General features: G+C 41.6%; 1 protein-coding gene across 6 annotated transcripts in view; it reads left to right on the top strand.

Annotated features, from left to right (window-relative positions):
* Positions 1–770: 770 nt before the first annotated feature.
* Positions 771–9931, top strand: part of KLHL32 (kelch like family member 32) — a 123836-nt gene continuing 114675 nt past the window's right edge. For 3 of the 6 annotated variants that reach the window (XR_010429342.1, XM_064649917.1, XM_064649924.1), the window contains exon 1: positions 771–903. The gene's annotated coding sequence lies outside the window, so the exon portion shown is untranslated. Of the gene's footprint in view, positions 904–1899; positions 1979–9931 lie in introns of those variants that run through there. The other 3 variants (XM_064649920.1, XM_064649921.1, XM_064649918.1) reach the window with 3 other exon arrangements.

Genomic DNA, 9931 nt, shown 5'->3' with positions numbered 1-9931 from the left:
ACCAGCCTGCTTGACACTTAGGGAAGGTTTGCATTACTACCCAAACCACTCCATATACTGCATCTGGCATCCACACACTCTGAACCAATTTTCCAGTTGTTGCTGTCTGCTCTACAGATGAGGAATTGCGTTATTTCTAGATACCTTCCATGGACACCTTAGAGCAGGGCAGCTCATGTCAGTAGGCTTAACTGAAGGCCCACACACTGAAAAATGTCTTAGGGAATTGTCATATGAGACAATATGAGGCTTGAACTCCTCTGATGTAAAATTTAACATGGAGCTATGGTGGAGATGAAAGCAGAGATTTTTGGAATCTATTGTTTTCTAGATTAACTGCACAGATCAGAAGACAGGAACTGACTCCTAAGAAAATCTCGTAGCGAGAGGCAGACTCTGCTCAAAACTAAAGCGGCTCCGTTCAATTCTCAAAATGATATTTTCTCCTATATATTACAGCACTGTCCAGGTGCTCTACCTTCAAACTTGGTTCTTTTTAAGGGCTCAACCAGGCCTTCTCCTTCCAGCCCTTCCGCAGGGCCGCGAACCCGGCGCTGGGAAGCTCGGCAGCCCTCTCCTCCCGCGGGCACGGCGGGCTGCAGTGGCGGACCTCCAACACCTCGGGAGCGACCGACAGCCGACAGCGTGATCCCGCGGCCCAACCCGCCTCCTCCTCCTCCTCCGGCAGGTGCGGCCCTCCAGGGCCGCCGCTGCGCACTGGGCGGGGCGGGTAAGCTCCTCCTGCTCGGGCACCGGAGCGGCACAGCCGGGACGGCAGGTCTACGGCGCGGGAGCTGCTTCCCCCAGGCTCGTCCCGGCGCTGCCGTCGGAGCGGAGCGGAGCGGAGCAGGGTGGAGAGGCGGCGCCGCCACTGCCGTGCGCGGCCCCAGCACCTGCCGCGAGGTGAGCGAGCGGCCGGGCCCGAGGCGGCGCTTTGCCGCCCGTGTTACCTAACCAGGACCGGGGCGAGGGCGGGGGGCGGCCGCCGGTCGCGCCCCGCCGACCTGGTCGCTCAGCACCGCTGCCGTGGGGAAGGGGGGCTGTGATGGGGAAGGGAGGGGGCGAGTGTCCCCGTTGCCAGGGAGACGGGTCAAGCGGCAGCTCCGGCCGCCGGGGCGCCCCCGGGTACCGGCCGCGCTGCCGCCGGCCCTCGGCTCCGCGTGGGAAGCGGCGGGGAGTGCGGGGGGAGGGAGGATGACCCGGAGCCCGGAGGTGGCTCCGGGGCGCCGTGAGTCCCGCTTCCCGCGGGGTTATGCGGGGACGTGCTCCGGGCGCTCGGGTTGTGACGGCTCCATGAAACATGGCTCTGCCGCCTCGAGACGGGCGCTGGAACGCGTCTCGTTACTTGGTGCGAGCTGCGCTCTTCGTGTATCCGGACTTAAAGCTACTCGCTCGAGCGACAGAAACAAGCCTTTGCTCCTCTCGGGTGCTTACATATGCGAGAGCTCCCAGCTGGGAATGATCTAGTCCCCTTGATAGCTGGAACGTTAAATCTGCAGCTCTCGGAATTTAAAGGTGCTGCTCAGGTGGTTGTAGCATAGGGTGGAGAAAGATTTGGTTCTCGGCACGAAATTCCCTGTTTGGTCAATATGGAGCATTTCTACCGAAAAGTCTCGTGTCCCTGCGATGCTGCAGGTTGCAAAGGGCTCGTTGCTGCCAGTTTCCCAGGCCATCGGTGGAGGGTGGATTCAGCCCGTGGAGCGAGCCCGGCTCGCCTGTGCGGGCTCCGGCGGAGTCGGACTGACAGCTGATCCATAACTGTAACACCAAACAGTGGGAAGCAGCGTGCTTGGCATCAGGCACTGCAATGAAATGTGAAAGAAATGGAGTTGGAGTTTAGGTCTTTGTACGGTGAGATAAACTGCAGACGTTGATCTCAGCAAAATAGCGTGACTACATTTTTTAAAGCTTGTTTTAAATTTTTCCAGTTTTGTATGACTAGGAGAATATCTTACAAATGTTTCAGAAGCAAGTTGAGGTAAGTCTTATTTGCGTAAATGTTCGTGGCAGCATTTGTTCAGTCGTGAAAAACACAGGAGCGGACCCAGAGGCCAGAATCCTGTTAACTGTAGCGCATAGGGTAAAGCATTACTGTAGCCTTGCCAATTCCTGTTGATTCCGGGATCTACCTGCATGAAGGAGTTGGCAGGGGTAAGACCACTGAGGCGCATTCAATAGTTTAGAGTTTTTGTCCAATAACAGTGTTTTCTGTTTAAGCAGATCCTACAGAAATCCAGTGATGTGCTGAATAAGTACAGATGCATAAAAATCCACCAATATACAGCTACTCAGTCACATCTCTTTGTGTTGTTCAAGTATACAGATGATCAAAGAAAAATTTTTACTGAATTTTGAAAGTATTCCCAAAAAACTCCTTTAATCTTTTGTCTGCTGTTCAGATTGTGAATAATTTGACAGCATCTGTAAAGCACTTTACAGTTATTATGTATGAAATACTAAGCTACGTATGGGTATTCTGAGAAACTCTTGGAGGATAATAAGCTCTCACTTTAGTAGGACACTAAAAATAATGCAGTCATACCAATTAATGCCTCTTAAGCATAAGATTTTTTTTTAGATGCCTACAGTGTTTATAAATATATTGTGTTTTATTTAACAAAAGTCCTTGTCACTTACTGTATAAGCACGCATGAAGAAATGTACATTTGGGCAGCTAATGAGTTGGCAGATGGGGGAAAATTGTACTCCTAATATTTCAAGGGGGTAAGAAGTTGCCTCAGGATTTCTTCAGAAATGGTCCAGTTTGATTGGCAGGTGTACCTTGCATTCAATTCCAAGCGAGAGCAAGTGCTTTTAAGGAAGGGAATTTTAATATGGAAACTGAGATTTCACACTTTGTAGCTCAGCGTGTTGTACAAACCACATAGAATATGAGATTAAGCACTGTCTTTACTGTTAGAAAACAATGTAATATTCTAAAACTAAAGATGACTATGCAGAAATTAAATTTCTGGGTATATTTTCATGAAAGCAAGTTTGAAAGTGACTGAACTTCAAATTGGCCCTGAATAAATGGCGTAGAATATTGCCTCAGGCAGGAAACTTGAGATTCCCTGGGATTTTATAGTGGAATTTTAGTCTTTCTTCCATTCTTCTTCTCTGTACGAAGGACATGAACAACTGTGATTGAGATGGAAACACCTGTTAAAAGTCTGTGTGTTGCTAAACATGCAAGTGAATTTGACTCAGCATTTGAGCTTGAACATAAAAAGAAATTTGAGTAACATCAAGGAAAGTGGTTTATTTTTTTCCTCTCTTTTTATTCAGAGGAGCAGTACATTTTGAGTTTACAGTAAGGAGAAGTATGGTTGGAAGATCAGTAGCAGATGGACATTTATGCTTGTATGGGTCATTTCTTCAGTGGGTACTTACATAGTAAAGTAAGCGTGATTTGACCAGAAAAAATGCTGTGTTCATTTAAAAAAAAAAAAAAGACTTTTTTGTTATCTCTATTTTTAATTCAGAAGGTGTTGCTTCTGCCTGAAAAGTCAGAAATTGATGTAACGGAGCTTCTGACACTGATGATCAGCTTCTACAATGTAGCAAAAAGGAGTGTATTCAATAAGAAATTCATGGCACTACTGTGGTGTTTTTGATCATCTCTGCTGACTGGAATATGATTAACTTAATGGCCAAGAATGACAGTAATTTAGTGCCACACTAGTATGGGGAAGTGATGATTATAAATTGAACTAGAAATGGGAATTGGATTAAATGAAAAATGAAATTAATTTAATCACTTGGGTGAGAACAGTTGACAGAGTTATCAGGAAAAACTGGCCAAACAAAAATATCATCCACTGTAATTACGCTTTCCTACTGTAACCGCATAGTTGTCTCATTTTAATTCTTTTATTGTAAAGAAATTATCCTTCATATTTCTCATCCATCTAAGATTTTCATATGGTACTTGCCAGTGTATTCTGTGCTCTGAGGACTTCAATTACTCAAGAATTGATTGCAGGGAGCGTAGGGGAATCTTGTGTTCAAATTTTTGTATCTTTCTTCTTTGGAGATAGGGAAGAAGTGCCAAAAGGCTGAAAATTACAGAGATTTTTCTGAGCAATTAGTAAATTTTTAAAAACCTGATTTTTAATTTTTAACTGTTCCCCACAAAAAATTACTAACTGGTAGTGGTGGTATATCTCCTCAATTTCTTGAATTATCTGACATTTATACTTGATAGTGAAAGACATAGGATCCTTGACGTAGTGATTTCTAAATCTTCACTTCTTTCTGTTCTGACTTAATTGGCCTTTTGACCACTTACGAGATAAAATGAGGTCTGCTCTTCTGTCATTCTGTATGCATACTGTATTGCAGTAGTGTGTGCTTGTAAATGGGATGCTTTTATTTCCAAGATATTTCTGAAATTTTATTGTCAAATTCTGATTACTAAAAATAAGTAATAAGTTGAAATTTTTCACAGGATCTTGTACACAATTTTTTTAACAAATTTTTGTTAAAACATTTTGGCTCATGTGTGGGTTTTACCCCTGACTGAGTTTTTTGCTTTGAACACTTAGAACCTTCAATTTTAGAAGAAACACACTTAGGAGAGCATTTTTTGAGGGACATTCCTACTAAGTCTGAAGAAATTCCAGGGACAAGAGGCAACTCTAGGAGGTAGTTTCAAGAGAAGAAAATGAAGCAATGATGTTGGCGTTTGGCAGCTTAAACTGGGATACCAGGAGATCTTTGAAACTCCTGGTTCTGGCTGCTCCGATGTGGACCAGCCATCCTGAATCTGCCTGATTTTTATAGAAAGGGAAATGTCTAATGTACGCCAGAAAGGAGCTGTAGCAGGTTCTGGCAGGTGTTAGTCTGGGTTCTAGGCCATGTCTTTTGCCATTTCCATCTTTCGTGGGCTATTGATCTTTCGGCTATTGACTACTGAGTAACCTGGCCGAGTGGGATTGCAAAAATGTTTTGTCAAGATTTTATCAGACTTGTGTTTTAGTTGCACTTTTAACTGTGGAAAAACTTGGAAATAGCTTAGATTTGACTCTGAAGTCCATTACCAGGCTTGCTGTGGACCTGCAATGTTTGACTTCTTTTCTAGGGAAGAAGTTTTGCACAGACAAGGTACCTGCACTAGAATATGTTTTGTGGTTCATGCTGTCAGTGGCAGCTAAGTCACTCAATGGGCAGATACCTTGTGGGAACTGGGGTAGTAGTAGGGGGTCTATACACCTACGTACATTTCTAAGCCTTTGAAATACGTTTCTTTGTCTTGAGAAATGAAAGATGTAATTTCAAAAAGTGAAATTCCATCAGTGAATGCCATGCAAATTCCAGTCACACTGATGCCTCTTTGAAGCTACTGACTTTGATATCAGCAGTTGGAGATTCCTCTGTGATGAGAAAGCAATAAAATATTTAAACAGTTATGAGTAAAATAAATCAGAGTCTTCAGAACGTCAATAATACGTGGGAATGCATGATTTTTCCCTAAGTTAGGTGACTACTTTGAACAGTTATGTAAATTGAGAATATTTTCTGCCAAAATTTCTGTAGCAATATGCTGCAGCAGTTTAGAAGAGCTGTAATTATAGGGAATGAGCTTTTTAGGGGGATAAATATTGTAAATATTTTGATTCATCAGTACTTGAAGGTTATGGTTGTTCTGAAGACTGGCTTTTGCTGCAACCATCTGTCTTTATTTTTCCTGACAGGAATGATATGTATAGTGGTGGGTTTTGACTGTATAGATGTTGTAATGCTACAGCCTAATTTATTGTTGTTTTTTCCTGAATGCTATGACTACATAGAATGCATCTTAAGATAATGTATTTTTCCCCGATAGCCTGAACTTTAACATCTTCAAATTTTCCAACCCCTTGTGCCTCCAGAATACCCTTTCATTCTACCCTTCAGTAAGAAACTGCTTGAAAAAAATTCTTAGCATCACTAGTTTGGATGATAGGGGGCTTTTGTTTTGAAGGTGTCATATCCAAAAGTAATTTGAGGTTCATTTCTGCAATGTTGATAAGACTTGATTTCTGTCTTGTATGTTTGGGGGTTTTTTAAATGATTGCTTAAGTGAAAACAGCATGGCTTAGATGAATAAGAAATTTTGAAGAGGATGTGAGCAAGCTTATGGCCTTATTATGTCTGAAACATTTTCCATCAGGTTTCACTTCAGGTTAAATAAAGTAAAAGGGCTACTGCCCTTTATAAGCTAAACTGTACCTCTACCTGGCTTATCAAGACAGAAGAGAGAAAAACCTGTTGTTGAAGAAATGTCATCAGGTTATGCGGAATTTATTCTTCCCAGGTTTATTTTTTAAATTCTCTGAAATTGGTATTAATATTTTTTTCCAACAGCTACATTTATAAGAAGAGCATGGCTTGAATAATATTTTTCCTGATCTAATACAGATTTTTAAATTATGTCTTTAAAGCAGTAATAGACTATCATAAGTTTCTCCACTTGAAGGGATACATCTGTGGTTTTCCTCTCTTCTTTGTTATATTTAGTTTTGAAAGCCCCCTTTCAGTCAGTGGCCTATATTTTAGTTGCATAAAACAACAAAAAAAGAAAGAACTGAGGTGATGTTTTTCAGAACAGAACTGGGACTTTGACTTTAGTGAACTGTGGAGATCAAAATAGATGTCTGGAGCTAAAGGCTTAACTGAAGTACTAACTTCTTTAGTGGGGATAACAGTACCTGTTTTGTGGGTTTGGTGTATTCCTTAGCTGAACTTCCTTTTCTTCCTTTTTCTCTTTTGGTAGAAAACTGAGGCAAACAAACAGGAAGGAACAGAACTCCTTTCTGGCAGGGTCTTAGTGCATCAGCACTGCAGAATGCATTGGAGAGTGTGCCATACCCCTGCTGCGCTGAGCTTCCCATCCTCAGTGAGGTTACATTAAAGTACACTCGGGATCTCTTGGATTGTGGGGTGACTATTGCATACAAATGCAGCTGCTGTATTTACTTGTTGAGAAAGTGCATAGGAAATGGAACGACGGTGATGCGACTGTGAAGTCTTGTCTGTTTATTTTCATGTATGTGCTCCATCTTCCAAACAGAATTGCAGAGGTGCAAAAACATAGGTTTTGCTGAGAGGTAAATAGGAGGACTGGATGTGTTTTGCTTGCTTACTTAGGGAAGATAATTATGAGTTGAGGTGGAACAGAAATAGGAAGTCAGCATTAGAGAGCAAGTCAGTTCCAAAAGGTTTCTGTAACCAGGGCTGGCCACGTAACACAGGAAGCTCTCCTGGACCAGTGTGACTGGACCCTGAAGTACATATTCAGTTTGAAGCATGCAATTTCATTTTTTAAATTTTTTTTTCTTTTAAGGCCTGTTCATTTTCTTTAAGACCTTTTAATCAGGTCCATTGTGTGTAATGGAGTCAGATTCCGTGCTTCACTTCTTCAGATCCAAATGGCAGCAGATGAGAACAAGTCATACACAAAACTGGCGTAGTTTATACTCCTTGCAGCTGTTCACATTTCCCCAGGATTCCAAATCTGGCATAGTGCAACTCTTACCTTAAAGGTGGGAAAGCTGCTAGACAGGCTGTTTGAATTTAATGAACTAATTAGAACTAATTTGTGCACTATGGACTTGGATTGATTTTTAGTGGTGTTGCAAGATAAGTGAAGAGAATTGAGGTTCCAGTAACTAAACCTTGTCAGTTGTGATTTGTGGCAGTTTAAGCTGTAAATACCTCCCTCTGCTCCTATAACAGAGCTGGAGGAGTAGAACAAGTGCCTGCATTTTACGTGATTGTAGGCACTGTCATGGGATGTCAGTGTAGGTTTGTACCATCATGCCAATGGGATGGTGGTAACATGAGTGTCACTTGTACTCTGAGGCAATAATTTGTGGCAGAGCATGGGGCATACAGGGGAAGGGGACTTGAAGCTTCTTCAATGGCATAGATTGCTTCAGTGAATTACACATTGTTTCTACATTTTATCCTGTCACTGGCCTGTGCACTGTGAATATTGAGACTTGTTGTTGGAAACCCAAGGAATGAATTTTCATATGCTGTGTCTTTAGTTCCTGACGTATTTATTCTTTGCCCTGGGTAGTGAGGGAGATCGCCAAGATCATAGCAACCCAGAGCAAGCTTTGAACACCTGAAGGGAGAAGGAAAAAAAAAGCGGTAGTATGGCTATGGTGATCTAAAGATATAAGAGGGAAAGGTGGGGTTTCGTTGTTTGTTTGGGGGTGGTTGTCATTTGTTGGTGGTTTTCTGTTTTGTTTTCTCAGCTAGATGGTATAGTCTGGGAAGGAAGAAGAAAGTGCAAGACTTCCAAACAGAAATGTTTCTTTTGCTTAGACCTGAAGAAGATGCAGAAGTCCAAACACTTATCTGTTCCTTTTCTAATTCAGTTTTTGCTCCTAATTAAAGGTCAGAGATTAAAAATTATTTAAAGTCTTAATTTTAGGCATTTTTCCTTGAAACAGCAGTTTTTTTCCAAATAAAAGTTGTGTCTCAGACTAAGGAGGATGGGGAAAGGTTGAAGAAAATCTTGAGCTGTAAATTCAGAATCTTCTATTTGAAGGGACAAAAGCGCCCCTCTATCTCTTCTCAGAATTATTTTCCACCTGTTCATCTCTGATACATTTGAAAACTGTCAGAAGAAACAGACTTTGTCAGAAAGTTTCGTCTAATGGGTTTATGGCACCTTGTGCACTTTGTCTAGATAGATAGTTTTCAGCTAAGTGCAAGTTGTGGATCAGTCTCTCCTCACCTTTCTATCATGTTTTGACACAAGATGTTCTGCAGCAATAATGGCTTTAGGTACTCATAATCCGTCTGCCCTCCTTCTGCAGCTTATAGCTCTTGTGTTTTGCTGGCATCACTGTTTGTGCAAGTGTACTGTGGATTGGATCACCAGCATGTCTCTTAAAGCTTTAAGTGAAAAAAAACCACAAACCCATAAAATAAACCAACGCCCGCTAAAAATTGAAAAGACACCCCACAGAATTCTCTCTTATACCCTTAAACCAGGTCAGGCAAGAGAAGGAAGTGTAGAAACCAGCACTGCTGCTGAACTTGTACACATTCTGTCTTCAAAGAAGAGGAAGTTGCTTTGCCCTGTAGCAAATATATGTAGACTAGAGAAAGGCACGTTGACTATAAGTACTTACTTTTTTTTTCATATAATAGGGGGTAAAAGGTGTTAAATCAGTGGTTTTATTTACCAAATTCTTGCACTAAAATGTAGTAAGCAAATGTTTACACTGCAGCTTGCCGTAAATAAACAGAAGGGTGTTTGGAAACCCTGATCAGCTTTTGTGTAGGAGAGAGCAGTCATAACAAACTGGTTCTGTGAGAAACTGAAAACAAATAAAAGATGGGCTGCTATTCATGGTTTACAAAGGCAGAAGAGACTGTGAACCAAAGAAGCAAGTAATTTTCAAATACTGAAAAACATTGTTTGTGAACCTGGGATAAATTTCAGTAGCATTTCATGTTTTCCTCTTTTCAGTCTTTAGAAGATCTCAGGAAAAGAAAGGCAATGATTTTAACCAAATCCAGCCTCAGACAAGGGTGAAAACCAACTACTGCATTCAGTGCTGCTGTGAGTCTTTTGTATCTCCCCAAGATATTTCCAAGAACATTTTCTACATATTTCTGAGCGTATTGTATGTTGTATTTAGCTAAAGGAAAGAATCCTTTCAAAAATTCTTTAACAAAACTTTTTCTACAAGGAAGGCTCTTCTTTTAGTACTTAATGAGAGTGTTACCTACTACATGGAAGTAATTTTCCATGTTACTTTGTGTTCTTAGCATTTGTTCAGTCTAGCATTACTGTATAAAGTGATAGGCAGGCAATACTCAGATAAGCAGAGCATTTCCAGTTGTGCAGCTGAAGGATGAATTTTGTTTTTTTTTTTTTAAGTAGTTATTGTTAAATGGCACCAAATCCCCAAATCGATGTTCTATT

This window comes from Pseudopipra pipra, chromosome 3 (assembly GCF_036250125.1).
Source record: "Pseudopipra pipra isolate bDixPip1 chromosome 3, bDixPip1.hap1, whole genome shotgun sequence".
In the NCBI taxonomy this organism is placed as follows: domain Eukaryota; kingdom Metazoa; phylum Chordata; class Aves; order Passeriformes; family Pipridae; genus Pseudopipra; species Pseudopipra pipra.
The sequence above is the reverse complement of the archived record's forward strand: the minus strand, read 5'-3'. Positions and strand labels throughout refer to the sequence as shown.